Source organism: Triticum dicoccoides, chromosome 2B (assembly GCF_002162155.2).
Source record: "Triticum dicoccoides isolate Atlit2015 ecotype Zavitan chromosome 2B, WEW_v2.0, whole genome shotgun sequence".
In the NCBI taxonomy this organism is placed as follows: Eukaryota; Viridiplantae; Streptophyta; class Magnoliopsida; order Poales; family Poaceae; genus Triticum; species Triticum dicoccoides.
The window spans coordinates 798,690,685-798,708,280 of record NC_041383.1 but is presented as its reverse complement, the minus strand read 5'-3'; the positions used below and the strand labels follow the sequence as shown (position 1 = coordinate 798,708,280).

Here is a 17,596-nt window from a genome sequence, read left to right as displayed (position 1 = left end):
AATGATGATTTATAAAAAATGGTGATTAACTATGGAATTCCTATGATAAAACCAGGTACCTCATTGTGGTTAATGATGTATGGACGGTAGCAACATGGGACACAATCAGACCCAAGTTGCCAGACAATAAAAATGGTAGCATGGTCATTGTGACCACTCGGATAGAGACTGTAGCCGAAGCATGCCATGCTAGTGTCGATGTTGGTCACATTGATGAGATGAAACCCCTTAATTTAGTTGTTCCTCAGGAGAGCATTTGGTTCAGAGAACGACACTTTGCACAATGATCTGAGAGGTGAAATGGACAAAATCTTTAAAAAGTGTGGTGGGCTACCAATGGCCATTATTAGCATTGCCAACCTTTTAGTGAGCCACAAATCACTGGAGAGCAAAGATATGTGGGAAAGAATATGCAAGTCAATTGGTTCTCAAATGGAGAACCACCCTACCCTTGAGGGCATGAGGAAAGAGTATGCAAGTCAATTGGTTCTCAAATGGAGAACCACTTGCACTATTATCTCAAGGGTTGCATAATGTACCTTGGTATTTCCCCAGAGGACTATGTAATCACCAAGAAGGGGCTCTTGAAGAGATGGATCACAGAAGGACTAGTTGCCGAGATCCAAGGTTTAACCTTAATGGAGGTTGCAGAAGCCTACCATAACGAGTTGTTGAGTAGGTACATGATTGATCGGGCCGGTAATATTTTCAGCTGGTGGGATGGGATGGTGGAGACGTGTCAGGTACATGACATGGTCCTTGAGGTCATGGTGTCTAAATCCCTGGAGGCCAACTTTGTTAGCCTAGTAGGTGGTTCGTATGAAGGGATGTCGTATGGTAGCATTAGCCGCCTATCCATCCATGGTGGAGAGCTAGTATCCGAAGGCTCTTGCTCCAACGAAATTGCAGCATCACATGGTAGGAAGAATGACATCGAGGGGATGAAGATGGAGCATGTCCGATCACTGAGCATGTTTGGCCCTGAAGATAACATGGAGATGCTTGATCATCTAGGTGAGTTAAGTCTGCTCAGGGTACTTGACCTGGAAGACTGCACGGCCATAAAAAACAAGCATTTGAGACAACTAGTCCTTCTCAAGTTCTTGAATTTGAAAGGAACAAGTATTAGTGAGATGCCTCCGGAACTCGGTGATCTAGAAATTTTGGAGACCCTTCATGTACGTCAGACGCACCTTGAAGATCTACCGGAAACTGTGACAAAGCTAGAGAAACTGGAACACCTCCAATTCAACAAGAAGGATGCCATATTTTATACGTCTTTTTTTCGATAAAGGGTAGATTTTATTAGCTCATAAAGAAGCATCAAGAAGATACAAACCAAAAGAGCACACACCCGGCCTCTGCATAACTAAGATGCACACAGCCAACACAAACGCACACACACACAAAAACACGGCAGCGAATAGCAAAGTCATATACGTCTTGGAGAGCAAGTAAGGGCTTGGGTAGGATGAAGGCACTACAGATGGTGAATGTTGTAGTTTTTGCAAGTGATGCTGATGTTGCCGAAGAGCTCGGTAACCTACAACAAGTGAGAGAGTTACGTATAGATGTGGACTGCAGTCCCCTTGATTTGAATGTTAGGAAAAATCTGGTCGTATCCCTGGGAAAGATATATTGCCTCAGGTGGCTCAACGTTACCGACCATCCTTGGGTCAACCGTACCGACCCTCTTGGGGACCCACAATATTTGGACTTCATACATGAAATCGACCCCCCGCCGCGGCTCCTTAGATATCTTAGGATGGGCTCCGGCATTAGCAAATTGCTCGACTGTGTCGGTTCACTGAATTATCTTACCGAGCTCTTCCTTGCTTGGACATACTTGGTTGGTGACCAACTGTTTGGCCCAGTATGTAAGCTGCCAAATCTGTTGGGCATACATCTGGAGGCGTACTACTACGTTGCTCTAGAGCTGGTTGCACAAACTGCCCACAACTTTCCAGCACTCAAGAACCTGTACCGGAACTTCGATATTGACTTTATGCAAGTTCTCAGATTTGAGGAAAAATCAATGTCAAAGCTCGAGAAACTCCAGGTGAGATTTCTACACAAAGAGTCTAAGATGCTCGAAGGCATGGAGCATTTGACAAGCCTTAAAGATGTGGTTCTTGAAGGTAACAAAGACAACCCTGCATTGCACCGTGCAGTGGAGCAATTAAAGACGATGAATGAGAACCGCCAAAAATCCGATCAGATCAAGGTTGTGGTTAAATACGGCGTCGTGCAGTGGCCCAGTGTGTAGTAAGATGTGGTGATCGCTTTGTTTTGTCACTCTGCTTGATTACATGAGTTTGGTTTGATTCACTTTTTTTCAGTATATCTGTTTCACAAGTGTTCTTTTTTGAGGGTTTTTCTTCAGATCTCTTTACTACTTTCCTGTAAGTTGTCGTTGCCAACTGGTTATCGCCACCGTTGTGCTGTTGTTTGCTTCTTGGCCTGTAAAGCTAGCTTGGGGTCCTCAGCAGCTTAAGACTTGAGTTTGTTAAACAAGAATTATTATGATTATGTAATAAAGCCGAAGACTGTGGCAATCTAGAGTGTTGTTGTTTTCTTGGTCACTTATTTACCTTTCCAACAATTGTATATTTCTTAAATTCAGTTCCCTATCGATTTCTCCTTCATCTGTTTGATTCACAGGCCATCAGAGTTCATTGGTTTAATTCCTGTTATTGTTCTTAATACTGTATTGCATTAGCTTATGGTCCATGAATAGGATCCCACTCAACTTAACAAGACTCGTATTGAAAATAAGCTGAAACTAAGGAAACAAACAATCCAGATGCTGCCCTTGTAACTTTGTAAGAACAATTCAAGCTTGTCTGAGCAGACGACAAGGAAAGCAATTGTGAGAAGAAAAAAGTGCAGCAAACTAATTCAAGGAAAACTAGACCCAAGAACTAGGACAAAAGAGGGAGATAAGTCGAGCGTACCAGGCCAGCAACATCACCTTCTAGCACGCCGTAGCTTCTGCAACCAGAAAGCTAAACAGGCCATTAGCCTGCCTCCGACGACACTCCGGACGAAATAACTGTTACAATATGAACGAATGTTCATTGCCTGTCATGGTAAATATTCAAGGGCAAGCGCTGAACTGATACAGGGTTATGGCCCACATTCAAGGGCAAGTATTGATCAGGGTACCTTAGGTTAATAATAAAACCACATAGAGAAAGCAAATACTGCCGGCCTGCCTGACCATGATTTCAATAACTTCTATTTACAGAAAAAAAATCCCACTTGGCACTCTTCATATATGTAACAAATCTTCCGTCCCGAATACAGCGGAACAGGGGAAGTGTTCATTCGGCTTCCCTTGTTCTGTCCACGCTGAATAATGACAGTCTATCTTTGCAGATACGCATGCCTCTGTTTTTGTAACGCCTCTGGTCCTCGCTGAATCCTACAGTACATTCATATTGCTCCCTCTGTTTTCGCAGATTCTTCCTACATATGCTACGTAATTCCTTGCCCAGTTTGACAATTACGATTACGACCATGCTTCAGTGTGAAGTTTACCGACCCTTTCCAGTTAGCACGCATGTGCAAAGCGACTGGCAATGAGGCACGCTTGAGAGTTGAGACTCGTGTTTTTGTTTCGTAGTGGAGAATTCGGCGATGCGCGACGGTCGAGCTGGGAGGATCGCTCGCTCGTACAGCAACACGCCAACACCGTCGCCATCCCTCTGTTCGTGGGGAAGATACGGGGCGACGGAAAGACGGCTGGGGAAGGTGCGCGAGGGAGTTCTGGGCGGCGCGGCGCCGTCGCTCGCTCCGTCGTCCGTCGCGACGTCTCCCGTCCAGCGTTTTGAATGGTTTTTCCTATTTGATGCATTCCGCGTCAAAACGTGGGCGCACCGCACACGCGATCGAATAGATCGACCAAGATGGTGTAGCTTCTAGAAGCGAGGTAGAGTAGAGTTTTCACGTACGAATTTGCCGGACTCGAGGCTTTTGTTGATGATGAAGGTGTCTTGTGTCTCCAGATTATGGTTCTTTGAAAATTCTCCTGAGATTAAGACAATGCAATTCATCAGAAAACACATGTACATACATACAAATGTAGGTTATTAGATCTAAAGATAACGAAGAGATGATATTCAATGTTTCTGGCATAGCTTGGTGCCTTGGTTTCGTTTTTTTTTGGGATGAGGGGGAGTGTCTTTGTTTGTTCAACCTGCAGATACGGGAGGAAGCGGCAGGACTTGTTGTTCGGGCAGTCTAGTTTTGTTTTTGTTTGGTGCCAGTGTCCCAGTGAAGGAAGTAGGGCTTGCTGTTCCAACAACCGTAATAGTAGCGGAGATTGTAATTGATCGGTTGCCGCTTTTTTTACTTTGCACTTTGATCTGTTGCCCTCTTTCAGGTGGTTCCCACATAAAATGAATAGAATATCACTCACCTACAGACTGACCATCCACACCTCTCGCCCTCAATAACGCTAGAGGATGGCGGTCGGAAGCGGCGCCTGCCATTCCCGGCCACCCCTACTCTACCCCTCCCTCCCGATCGATCTGCGCCATGGTCGCCGCCCCGCAACTGCCAGTTCATGGCCACGCAGGCGTTGGACGAGCACCAGAGCATACACCGGCGAGAGTGCACGCTACCTCCGCTTGCAGTGCTCCAGCGACTGGAGGGAGTGGCGACGACCGTAAGCAATTGATAACAGGGACAAGAGCTCGGGGTGGTGGCAGACAGTGAGCCGCACGGGGCGGGGAACAGCGTGCCCACGTCACCCATGAGAGTTAGCACGCCGGTAGCGCGGCCGTCGACAAACTGGAGGATAGCAGCAATGAGAGGGGGAGGTGGCCATCACCAGGGCGACGACGACGGTGAACAGGTTCATCCCCTCCCGATTTGATTTCAGTTGGCTGAAATACCTGGTCAAACTAGCACAAAGGGGTATTATGGTCCACTGTTTTATTTATATATTGTGTCGGTCATTTCAAGTAGTGTGAAAAAATGGTAAAAGATGAAAGTGCAAATTAAAGGTGGCGACATATCAATTACAATGTAAGATGTGACAAATTATCAAAGTAAAAAAGTAAGTAATGGCTAAAAAATGCTGAGACAAAGTCGAGATCGTGACCTCGAATTCGAGAATAGCCACGCGGCCTGCCAGAGCGGGCTAGCCAATATTTCGGGCCGGTTCAGCAACTCAATTCCCCTGACCATCCAAACAATGGTTATTCAAATATCCAAACAACGGCATTCCGGTTGCGCAATGCTAATATCAATTTCTAGGCCTTAATATCAACACTAAACGGTGCGGCAAATAATCAACAAACGGGCAAAACCTATTCAACATGTAACACGGCAGCGGTAGATAATCGGAGCAACTAATTAACAGGTACCTCTGGAGGGCCTCTGCGTCAATTTTGGTGGATTGGACAACATGCAAGCGCCCCAAGTAGTGCACTCAGCCGGTCACACATTGGACGCACCCAAGGGAGCACGTTTTTTTTTTTTTTGCATGCATTTTTATGCTTTGGGGTTTACGAATTTTGCTTGGTTTTTATGAAAAAACACAGGTTTTTGTTTTCTCCGCATGAAGCACATCATGTGAGTGCACACAAATAGTTCTTTATGAAAAGTGAACAACACAGTTGTGCACAGCGTGCAACATGAACTGTGCCTATTTAAAAGTGATAATCATAGTTATGTTGGGCGTGAAAGAACTATGCTTCTCGAAAAGTAGAAAGCACAGTTGCGCTCCCGTGTAAAGCACAAACTATGCTCCCGAAAAGTGAAAAACACAGCTATGCACCGTGTGAAGTACAATTGTGTTGTACTTTTTGAAAAGTAAAAAGTGGAGCAAAATGTGCTTCCGTGTGAAGCACAATTGTGCTTTCGGTTTCCCCATTTTTTGGTTTCTGATTTTCTATTTATTTTTTCAGTTTTCTATTTATTTGAAGAAAAAAATTCGTACAAACCTATTTACATGGGAGCTAGTTTTGATGATCTCGACACGCAAACGCGACGATGAAAATAGTTCGTGATTTGGATGCACCGTTGAATAGATAAAACATTTTGAGAAAACGAATCACCAAAAAAAAGCACAAAACTCTTCTGTTGCAACATGTGTCACAATGTGGTGTGTCACTTGTCATCCTTAGAGGAAGTGAGGGTGACCTTTTCAAAGGATACCTCTTAACTAGTGATTTCGAATAATCAACAAACACACACCCTCCTGTTCACACACACTATTTGTACAGGCCTAGCGTGTCTCTTTTGTTTTTTCCCACCCCTTGGGGAAGACTCTCTCGACGATGCTTCTGGCCGGCCCATATAGAAGCGAGACATGCAATCTTTTCCGGTTTTCTGAACCTTCTAGAAGGTTCATGAACCAGTTTTTTTTTGGCAAGATTTTTTAAAAAATTGTTCACAAATTCCTACACTTTTTAGGAATTTAAAAATGTTCTCATTTTCAACATTTTGTTCACAAAAGTTAAACAAATCATGTTTTTAAAATTGATTTGGAAATTTTCAAAAAAAAATCGGGAACTTCAGAAAATGCTCACAATTTGTAATTTTTTTGACGAATGTGAAAATTGTTCATGTTTCCAAAATTTGTTCTGAATTTTATAAAAATTTCTAGGAATTTTAAAAAAATTGTAATTTTATTTTTTGTTTAGGAATTTAACCTATGTTTGGGAATTTAAAATAGTGTTCTAGCTTGCCAAAATTTCTTCTGAAATTTGATATTATTCACGGTTTTTGCCAATTAGAAAAATGTTCGAGTTTTGAAATAATTGTTCGCAATTTTAAAAAATGTTCCCATTTTCAATGTTTGCTCCTGTTTTTTCTAAATATATTTGCGTTTGCAATTTCTTTCCTCTTTTTGCAACAAAATGTTTTCATAATTTTGAAACCAATTCTCCTTTGCAATTTCTTTCCTTTTTGCAAGAAGATGTTTGAGAATCCCGAATGATGTTTATGCTTCCATGAAATGTTTGAAGATTTGAAATCATGTTCACAATTTTGGAGATGCTATCATTTCACAAAATATTTACTTTTAAAAATAGAAATCATATTCAAAATTCGAAAATGCTTAAATCAGTTGCAGCTTATAGTTCATATGCACCAGGTTGCAATTGTATACACAAATTCCCAGGAATTATAGTGGCCAGCGACCTGGTTCCTCAGCGAGACTTTAGTTTTTGGTATTTTTTTAGCAAATGTTAAGTTTTATCGTTGTCATTTGTTTCTTTTAATGTCGTGCTGCACATTTCGCACGAGAGTTGGTTGGCCACAGCAGCTAGCATAACGGACGCAACACCAAGAGGTCATGGGTTCCAATTCCGTGCTAGCATGTACATTTTTCGCGTTTTTCATCTCTCAAAAGCCAGATGGGCCGGCCCAAGTTTGGTAGGGCGGTGCGAAACGTTGACTCTTTGACGCAAGGAGCATCATATAGGAGCTCCGGTTCCGAATTTACATCTGACGGAGCAGTCCCGGTCCAAACTAAATCGAACCCTCTTTTCGTCACATCTACGCCTGTACCACCAAATCCATCAGCTTCAGCCCAAACCCAATGGAAAAGCCGAACTGAAAACCCCAGCTTCAGCCCAAACCATCTTGGGGCTTTTGTTTAGCCCCATCGTGCTCGTGTCCGCTCTCTGTAAGATCCTTTTACTATGGGAGATCCTTAAAAAAAGGGCGATCCTCGTTTGCAAAGTAAGAGAAATACATGAATTTATAAGAGATCCTTAGTTGCCAAAGCTTCTAAAAGGCAACTATTTTGAACCATATCGACTAATAGAAAAACGTGTATGATCTACGATGCATGGTCATTGTGTGTTATGCTCTAGTGACTTAATATGCTTGCAAAACTATACACCCTAGGTGGTTAATATCCATTTCTTCATAGGACCCATGGGTGGGAGGTTGAAATCTCCGCACAGTGTGCAGTTGCAGCCGTCGGGAACACAGTAGGACACCCAGTCACACTTGGTGTCTTTTTTGCATTTCGCCCTCCCCCTCTTGTTATACCAGTAGCGTGGGACTACATAATGTTTTCAATGGTGGGATAACAAATGGCCGACAACCACTAGTAGAAAACAGGGTTTTCGTCCAAGCTCAATGTACACATTAGTCGCGGTTGCCCTACGAACCGGGACTAATGTGAGCATTAGTCCCGGTTACATTACAAACCGGGACTAATGTGAGCATTAGTCCCGGTTCGAGTGGCTAGGGCGTCGGGAAGGCATTAGTCCCGGTTTGAGACACGAACCGGGACTAAATGGTGCGATGCCCTTTAGTCCTGATTCGTGTCTCAAACCGGGACTAAAGGGGTTCAAACTCTACCCCCCCCCCCACCCCGTGTATCGCCATTTCAGTTTTGTAAAAAACAAAAAAATGATTAAAACTTCGAAAATTAAAATCCTTCGAGATGTAGTTATGTTACTACATCTACTAGTTAGGAAAATTTAAAAAGTTAAATTTGAACATGTTTTGCAAAAAAGTGTTATGAAAAAGTAAAATGGTCATATCGTTTGCATATGATGTCGAAAAAAACACATAACATATCAAAAAAATCAGCATGAAAATCCGCTTCCGATTTCGACGGCCATAGGGGGTTTTGCAAATTTTAGAATCCTCAAATTCTTAAAGGAAAAAAGTTATGCTCAAATTTCAGTTTTTTTGAATTTCGTTAAATCTGGTCAAACTGTGGTCAAACTATGGTCCAACTACTTATTCAAGAAATGTTAGTGTTACTAAATAATTATTTTAGTTTTTTCTGAATTTTGGTCAAACTATGGTCAAATCTGATCAAACTGTGGTCAAACTACTTATTCAAGAAATATTAGTGTTACTAAATAACTATTTTTTAGAATAATAGTTTAAACTCAGACGGTACTTAATGCTCAAATTCAACTCCTAAGGGTTAATAGGACTGACAGCTTTTTATTGTCAGGAAAACAACAAGTGCAAACTTGGAAACTAGGGGGAATAGAACTCGAAAGTTAAGTGTGCTTAGACTGAAGTAGTGAAAGGATGGGTGACCGGCCGGAAAGTTAGACGATTTGGAATGAGTGATTCATAATTGAGCAATGATGAGGGGTGATTAGAGATTAAATTGTCAAATAATTCAGAAATTTGAAAACCAGGAAAAAAATTGAAAAAAAAATCAAAAAAAATTCAGAAAAACAAAATTTCAAAAAAAAATCTTTTAGTCCATGTTGGTGTTACCAACCGGTACTAAAGGTGGAGCTTCACACAGCGACCACGTGAAGCTCCTTTAGTCCTGGTTCATAAGCAAACCGGGACTAAAGGTTTTGTGTTTTAGTCCAGACCCTGAAACCGGGACTAAAGGCCCTCTGGAACCGGGACTAAAGGCCCGTTTCCTACTAGTGAACGTTTCCAATTTGCCATGTCTGAAAAGCATCTCCCAAGAAAAACACCCATTATTGTTACTATAATTTGCTACGATGGATCCCTAGAGCAAGTTGTTGCATGAATGGACTATACCTGATGATATCATAATGAAAGCAAGGGTTAGCAGTAGCGTAAGGGCTGCCCTCATCTTTGTAATGTTGTGGTGCTGATATGAAATGTCGATGGTTGTCTTGGTAGGTTGTGATGGAGAAATTATGCAACAGCAACCATTATATAATGGATGAGATATGAATGACTGCTAATGTAATGGAGGAATTCATTAAAAATAAAATGATGACAAATTGATGGCAATTAAATGCATTAATGTGTCTCCAGATACACATATACCAATAATTAAGTTCATGAATTAGTGTATAGCGAGGAAGTGCAAGTTTGGACCTAGATCCCAGACTAGACAGTTTTGCACTAAACAATATGAAAAGAACAAGAGTAGGCCTACCCTTTGCACTAAGAAATTTAACATGCCTTTATTGAGAGGAAAGACATGTCATCTAGTTCCTGCAATTTTTCTTACCTTGTTTTTTCTATCAAGTGTTCCAAACAGGAGTTATTTATCCAAAACTATCACACTTGGGGCTAGGGTAACAACTTGGTACCATAATGAAGGCGGGGAACAAAAAAACACCGGAAATACGCCTAATGCGTACGCGGAGCACTGACGCTCAAATTTGGTCACGAAAACAGCAAAACCGATAGGTGGGGCCCGCCTGTCAGAGCTGATGTGGCAAAGACCAAGCACAAAACAAGCTTTGACTAGCTGAGGTGGCAAATGAGATGCGGACCCTGCATGTCTGTGACTATATGATCATCTTCGTACCTTCTATGCGACATTACATCGAGCAACTTGTGGGCGGCAGGACTGCAGCGACTATGCCCACACCGACGAGCACGATGGAGGTGGTGTGTGTGGGGGAGGGGGGGCTGAGGCCTCGTAGGCCAACGCCGCTCGCGTCGGTGTGTACGCCTGAGCTCCCAGTGCCCGTGCGAGCTGAGAGATCCATGGCCACCCTGGCCGTGGCAGCCAAGCACGAGCACAAGCACGCACACACACCTACACGACATGGGCACGTAGACACCTACAAGCGTGCTCCACTCCACGAGCACACACACACCTACATGCGCCCAACCACCACTCCCGCGAGACCTGGCAGCAGCTTGTCTTGCACTGACATTGGTCATCGGACATGGCTGACCTCGGCTGCAGGGACGCGCCCGAGCTCTCCTTCGAGCGCCAACCCCCGCCCAGACAAAAGGATGCCCATGGATCCGCCGGCGATGGCGGCAACGACGTGAGGTCGCCCGCACCCAGAGCGAGCTCACAGTCGAGATGCTTGTTGTCGGTAGTCCCCCCCCCCTATCCGCGACGGGGCTCCATGGTTGCCTGCAGTCAGTGTCCTGCCACCGGCGGTGCGCCCTTAAGACAGAGCTCTAGGAGATGGCGTCGATGGGAGGAGGAAGAAGGAGAAGGGTGATGACACGTGGGACCCACGCCTCCTCTGCCAGCTCATTTGCCACCACAATTGGTTAATCTATTTTTTTACATTTAGTCCTTGCCACGTCAGCACGATAAGTGGGCCCAACTTGTCAGTTTTGCTGTTTGCGTGAGCTTATCGGACAATCAGTGCTGTGTGTTACAGGTTAGGCATAGTTTCGGTGGGTTTTTATGCCATGGCTAGAATCTGGTACTAAGTTGTTACCCTAGCCTCATGTGTGCTCAGTGGCGGATCCAATGGGGGTGCCGTGGGTGCCTGATACGTCCATTTTGCATCATGCTTTTATATCAATATTTATTGCATTATGGGCTGTTATTACACATTATATATCAATACTTATGGCTATTCTCTCTTATTTTATAAAGTTTACCATGAAGAGGGGGGATGCCGGCAACTGGAATTCTGGCTGGAAAAGGAGCAAACATTGGAAACATATTCTGCACTGCTCCAAATGACCTGAAACTCTACGAAACTTACTTTTGGATTTAATAAGAATTATTGAGCGGAAGAAACACCTCAGGGGGGCCACACCCTGGCCAGGAGGGTGGGGGGCGCGCCCACCCCTACAGGGCGCGCCCCCTGTCTCCTGGGCCCCCTGGTGGCCCTCTGGTGTCCATCTTCTGCTATATAAAGGCTTTTACCCTGGAAAAAATCGTGGGCAAGCTTACGGGATGAAACTCCGCCGTCACGAGGTGGAACCTTGGCGGAACCAATCTAGAGCTCCGGCAGAGCTGTTCTGCCGGGGACACTTCCCTCTGGGAGGGGGAAAATCATCACCATCGTCATCACCAACGATCCTCTCATCGGGAGGGGGTCAATCTCCATCAACATCTTCACCAGCACTATCTCCTCTCAAACCCTAGTACATCTCTTGTATCCAATCTTATATCCAAAACCACAAATTGGTACATGTGGGTTGCTAGTTGTGTTGATTACTGCTTGTAGTTGATACTTATTGGTTTACTTGGTGGAAGATCATATGTTCAGATCCTTAATTCATATTATTACACCTTTGATTATGAACATGAATATGCTTTGTGAGTAGTTACGTTTGTTCCTGAAGACATGGGTGAAGTCTTGCTATTAGTAGTCATGTGAATTTGGTATTCGTTCGATATTTTCATGAGATGTATGTTGTCTCTCCTCTAGTGGTGTTATGTGAACGTCGACTACATGACACTTCACCATTATTTGGTCCTAGAGGAAGGCATTGGGAAGTAATAAGTAGATGATGGGTTGCTAGGGTGACAGAAGCTTAAACTCTAGTTTATGCGTTGCTTCGTAAGGGGCTGATTTGGATCCATATGTTTAATGTTGTGGTTAGGTTTACCTTAATACTTTTGTTGTAGTTGTGGATGCTTGCAATAGGGGTTAATCATAAGTGGGATGCCTGTCCAAGTAAGGGCAGTATCCAAGCACCGGTCTACCCACATATCAAATTATCAAAGTACCAAACGCGAATCATATGAGTGTGATGAAACTAGCTTGACGATAATTCCCATGTGTCCTCGGGAGCGCTTTTCTCATTATAAGAAATTGTCCAGGCTTGTCCTTTGCTAAAAAAAGGATTGGGCCACCTTGCTGCACCTTATTTACTTTTATCGCTTGTTACTCGTAACAATTTATCTTATCACAAAACTATCTATTACCTACAATTTCAGTGCTTGTACTGAAAACCACTTATCATTTCCTTCTGCTCCTCGTTGGGTTCGACACTCTTACTTATCGAAAGGACTATGATAGATCCCCTACACTTGTGGGTCATCAAGACTCTTTTCTGGCGCCGTTGCCGGGGAGTGTAGCGCTTTTGGTGAGTGGAACTTGGTAAGGAAACATTTATATAGTGTGCTGAAATTTTCTGTTACTTGTTACTATGGAAACTTATCCTTTGAGGGGCTTGTTTGGGGCATCTTCGCCCCGACCAGTAGAGCAAAGAGTTGCTACTCAACCTACTGAACCTACTGAAAATGTTCACTTTGAAATTCCTTCAGGTATGATAGAGAAACTGCTAGCTAATCCATTTGCAGGAGATGGAACATTGCATCCCAATTTACACCTTATCTTTGTGGATGAAGTTTGTGGATTATTTAAGATGCATTGACATGGTACAGGCTATGTGATGATACGGGATTTTGGAATTATAAACGATTGAAGTTGGAATTTCACCAGAAGTTCTATCCTATGCATCTTGTTCATCGTGATCGTAATTACATATGTAATTTCTGGCCTCGCGAACGAGAAAGCATCGCTCAAGCTTGGGGGAGACTTAAGTCAATGTTATATTCATGCCCCAATCATGAGCTCTCAAGAGAAATGATTATTCAAAAAATTTATGTTCGGCTTTCTCTCAATGATCGCACCATGCTCGATACTTACTGTGCTGGTTCTTATATGCTGAAGACTATTGAATTCAAATGGGACTTATTGGAAAGAATTAAACGCAACTGTGAAGATTGGGGTTCCGACGATGGTAAGGAGTCAGGTATGGCACCTAAGTTTGATTGTGTTAAATGTTTTATGGATACCGATGTTTTTCGTGGATTTAGCGCTAAATATGGACTTGACTCTGAGATAGTAGCTTCTTTTTGTGAATCTTTTGCTACTCACATTGATCTCTCTAAGGAGAAGTGGTTTAAATATAATCCTCCCATTGAAGTAAAAGTAGTTGCACCTATTACAGTTGAAGAAAAGAGTATCACTTATAATGATCCTATTGTTCCTACTACTTATGTTGAGAAACCACCTTTTCCTGTTAGGATAATGGATCATGCTAAAACTTCGATTGTTGTTCGTAAGAGTAATACTAGAACTTATACACCTCCTGAGCAAATTAAAGTTGATCCTAGTATTGCTATGGTTAAAGATCTCTTGGATGATGATATAGATGGGCATGTTATTTATTTCTGTGATGAAGCTGCTAATATTGCAAAACCAGATGCTAAGATACATAGACCTGTTGTAGGCATGCCTATTATTTCTGTTAAAATAGGAGATCATTGTTATCATGGCTTATGTGATATGAGTGCTAGTGCTAGTGCAATACCCTATGATTTATATAAAGAAATTATGCATGACATTGCACTCGTTGAATTGGAAGGTATTGATGTTACTATCAAGCTTGCCAATAGAGATATTATTAAACCTTTTGGGATTGTTAGAGATGTTGAAGTCTTGTGTGGGAAGGTTAAATACCTTGCTGATTTTCTCGTTCTTGGTTCTCCATAAGATGACTTTTGTCCCATTATATTTGGTAGACCCTTCTTGAACACTGTTAAAGCTAAGATTGATTGCGAAAAGGATGTTGTTACGATTGGCTTGGATGATATGACTCATGAGTTTAATTTTGCTAAATTTCGTAGACAACCCCGTGATAAAGAATTACCCAGTAAAGATGAAATAATTGGTCTTGCTTCTATTGCCGTGCCTCCTACCGATCCGTTAGAACAATATTTGCTAGACCATGAAAATGATATGTTTATGAAAGAAAGAAGGGAAATAGATGAGGTGTTCCTTAAACAGGAACCTATTCTGAAACATAACCTTCCCGTTGAAATTCTAGGGGATCCCCCTCCACCCAAGGGTGATCCCGTGTTTGAGCTAAAACCATTACCTGATAATCTTAAGTATGCTTATCTTGATGAAATGAAAATATATCCTGTTATTATTAGTGCTAACCTTTCAGAGCAGGAAGAGGAAAGATTATTGAAAACTCTGAAGAAGCACCGTGCTGCTATTGGATATACTCTGGATGATCTCAAGGGCATTAGTACCACGTTATGTCAACACAAAATTAAAGTGGAAAAAGATGCCAAACCAGTCAGAGATCCTCAACGACGATTGAATCACAAGATGAAAGAAGTGGTAAGAAAGGAGATACTAAAGCTCCTCGAAGCAGGTATAATTTATCCAGTTGCTGATAGTGAATGGGTAAGCCCTGTCCATTGTATGCCTAAAAAGGGAGGTATTACTGTTGTTACTAATGATAAAGATGAACTGATTCCGGAAAGAATTATTCCGGGTTATAGGATGGTAATTGATTTCCGTAAATTAAATAAAGCTACTAAGAAAGATCATTACCCTTTACCTTTTATTGATCAAATGCTAGAAAGACTATCCAAACATACACATTTCTGCTTTCTAGATGGTTATTCTGGTTTGTTTCAAATACCTGTGTCAGCGGAAGATCAATCAAAAACTACTTTTACTTGCCCTTTCGGTACTTTTGCTTATAGACGTATGCCTTTTGGTTTATGTAATGCACCTGCTACCTTTCAAAGATGTATGATGGCTATATTCTCTGACTTCTGTGAAAAGATTTGTGAGGTATTCATGGATGACTTCTCCGTTTATGGATCCTCTTTTGATGATTGCTTGAGCAACCTTGATTGAATTTCGCAGAGATGCGAAGACACTAGTCTCATCTTGAATTGGGAAAAGTGCCACTTTATGGTTAATGAAGGCATTGTCTTGGGGCACAAAATCTCCGAGAGAGGTATTGAAGTTGATAAAGCTAAAGTTGATGCTATTGAAAAGATGCCATGTCTCAAGGACATAAAAGGTATAAGAAGTTTCCTTGGTCATGCCGGTTTTTATAGGAGGTTCATTAAGGACTTTTCTAAAATCTCTAGGCCTCTGACTAATTTATTGCAAAAAGATATTCCTTTTGTCTTTGATGATGATTGTGTAGAAGAATTTAAAATACTTAAGAAAGCTTTGATCACTTCACCTATTGTTCAGCCACCTGATTGGAATTTACCTTTTGAAATTATGTGTGATGCTAGTGATTATGCTGTAGGTGTTGTTCCAGGGCAAAGAGTTGATAAGAAATTGAATGTTATCCAGTATGCTAGTAAGACTCTTGATGCTGCCTAGAGAAATTATGCTACTACTGAAAAAGAATTCTTAGCAGTTGTGTTTGCATGTGATAAGTTTAAACCTTATATTGTTGATTCTAAAGTTACTATTCACACTGATCATGCTGCTATTAAATATCTTATGGAAAAGAAAGATGCTAAGCCTAGACTCATTAGATTGGTCCTCTTGCTCCAAGAATTTGATTTGCATATTATTGATAGAAAGGGAGCTGAAAACCCCGTTGCACACAACTTGTCTAAGTTAGAGAATGTTCTTGATGACCCACTGACTATTGATGATAGCTTTCCTGATGAACAATTAGTGGTCATTAATGCTTCTCATACTACTCCTTGGTATGCTGATTATGCTAATTACATTGTTGCTAAATATATACCACCTAGTTTCACATACCAGCAAAAGAAAAAGTTCTTTTATGATTTAAGACATTACTTTTGGGATGACCCACACCTTTATAAATAAGGAGTAGATGGTGTTATTAGACGTTGTGTACCTGAGCATGAACAGGAACAGATCCTACGCAAGTGTCACTCTGAATCATATGGAGGACACCACGCTAGAGATAGAACTGCACATAAGGTATTGCAATCCGGTTTTTATTGGCCTACTCTCTTCAAAGATGCCCGTAAGTTTGTTTTGTCTTGTGATGAATGTCAAATAATTGATAATATTAGTAGACGTCAAGAAATGCCTATGAATTATTCTCTTGTTATTGAACCGTTTGACGTTTGGGGCTTTGATTATATGGGACCTTTTCCTGCCTCTAATGGATATACACATATTTTAGTTGCTGTTGATTACGTTACTAAGTGAGTAGAAGCTATTCCAACTAGTAGTGCTGATCATAACACTTCTATTAAAATGCTTAAAGAAGTTATTTTTCCGAGGTTTGGAGTCCCTAGATATCTTATGACTGATGGTGGTTCACATTTTATTCATGGTGCTTTCCGTAAGATGCTTGCTAAGTACGATGTTAATCATAGAATCGCATCTCCTTATCACCCGCAGTCTAGTGGTCAAGTAGAGTTGAGCAATAGAGAGCTCAAATTAATTTTGCAAAAGGAGGTTAATAGATCTAGAAAGAATTGATCCAAGAAACTTGATGATGCATACAAAAATCCTATGGGTATGCCTCCGTATAAGATGGTTTATGGAAAAGCTTGTCATTTACCACTAGAACTTGAACATACAACATATTGGGCTATCAAAGAGCTGAACTATGACTTCAAACTTGCCGGTGAGAAGAGGTTGTTTGACATTAGCTCACTAGATGAATGGAGAACCCAAGCCTATGATAATGCCAAACTATTCAAAGAAAAAGTAAAACGCTGGCATGACAAAAGAATACAAAAGCGTGAGTTTAACGTAGGTGATTATGTGTTATTATTCAACTCTCGTTTAAGATTTTTTGCAGGAAAACTTCTCTCTAAATGGTAAGGTCCTTACGTTGTCGAGGAAGTCTACCGTTCGGGTGCCATAAAAATCAACAACTTCGAAGGCACAAGTCCGAGGGTGGTGAACAGTCAAAGAATTAAACATTATATTTCAGGTAATCCTATCAATGTTGAAACTAATATTATTGAAACCGTAACCCCGGAGGAATACATAAGGGACACTTTCTAGAACGTTCCAGACTCCGAAAAGGAATAGGTATGTGGTACGGTAAGTAAACCGACTCCAAAACAATTCTAAAGGCAATTTTTATCAGTTTTGGAATATTTAAGAATTTTAGGAAGAAAGAAGTAGTCCGAGAAGGACACGAGGCCTCCACGAGAGTGGGGGGCACGCCCACCCTTACTGGGCGCCCCCCTCCC

At 41.8% G+C, this 17,596-nt stretch overlaps 1 pseudogene; it reads left to right on the top strand.

The window, feature by feature from the left end:
* Window positions 1–300: 300 nt before the first annotated feature.
* Window positions 301–17,596, top strand: part of LOC119361483 — a 33,188-nt pseudogene continuing 15,892 nt past the window's right edge.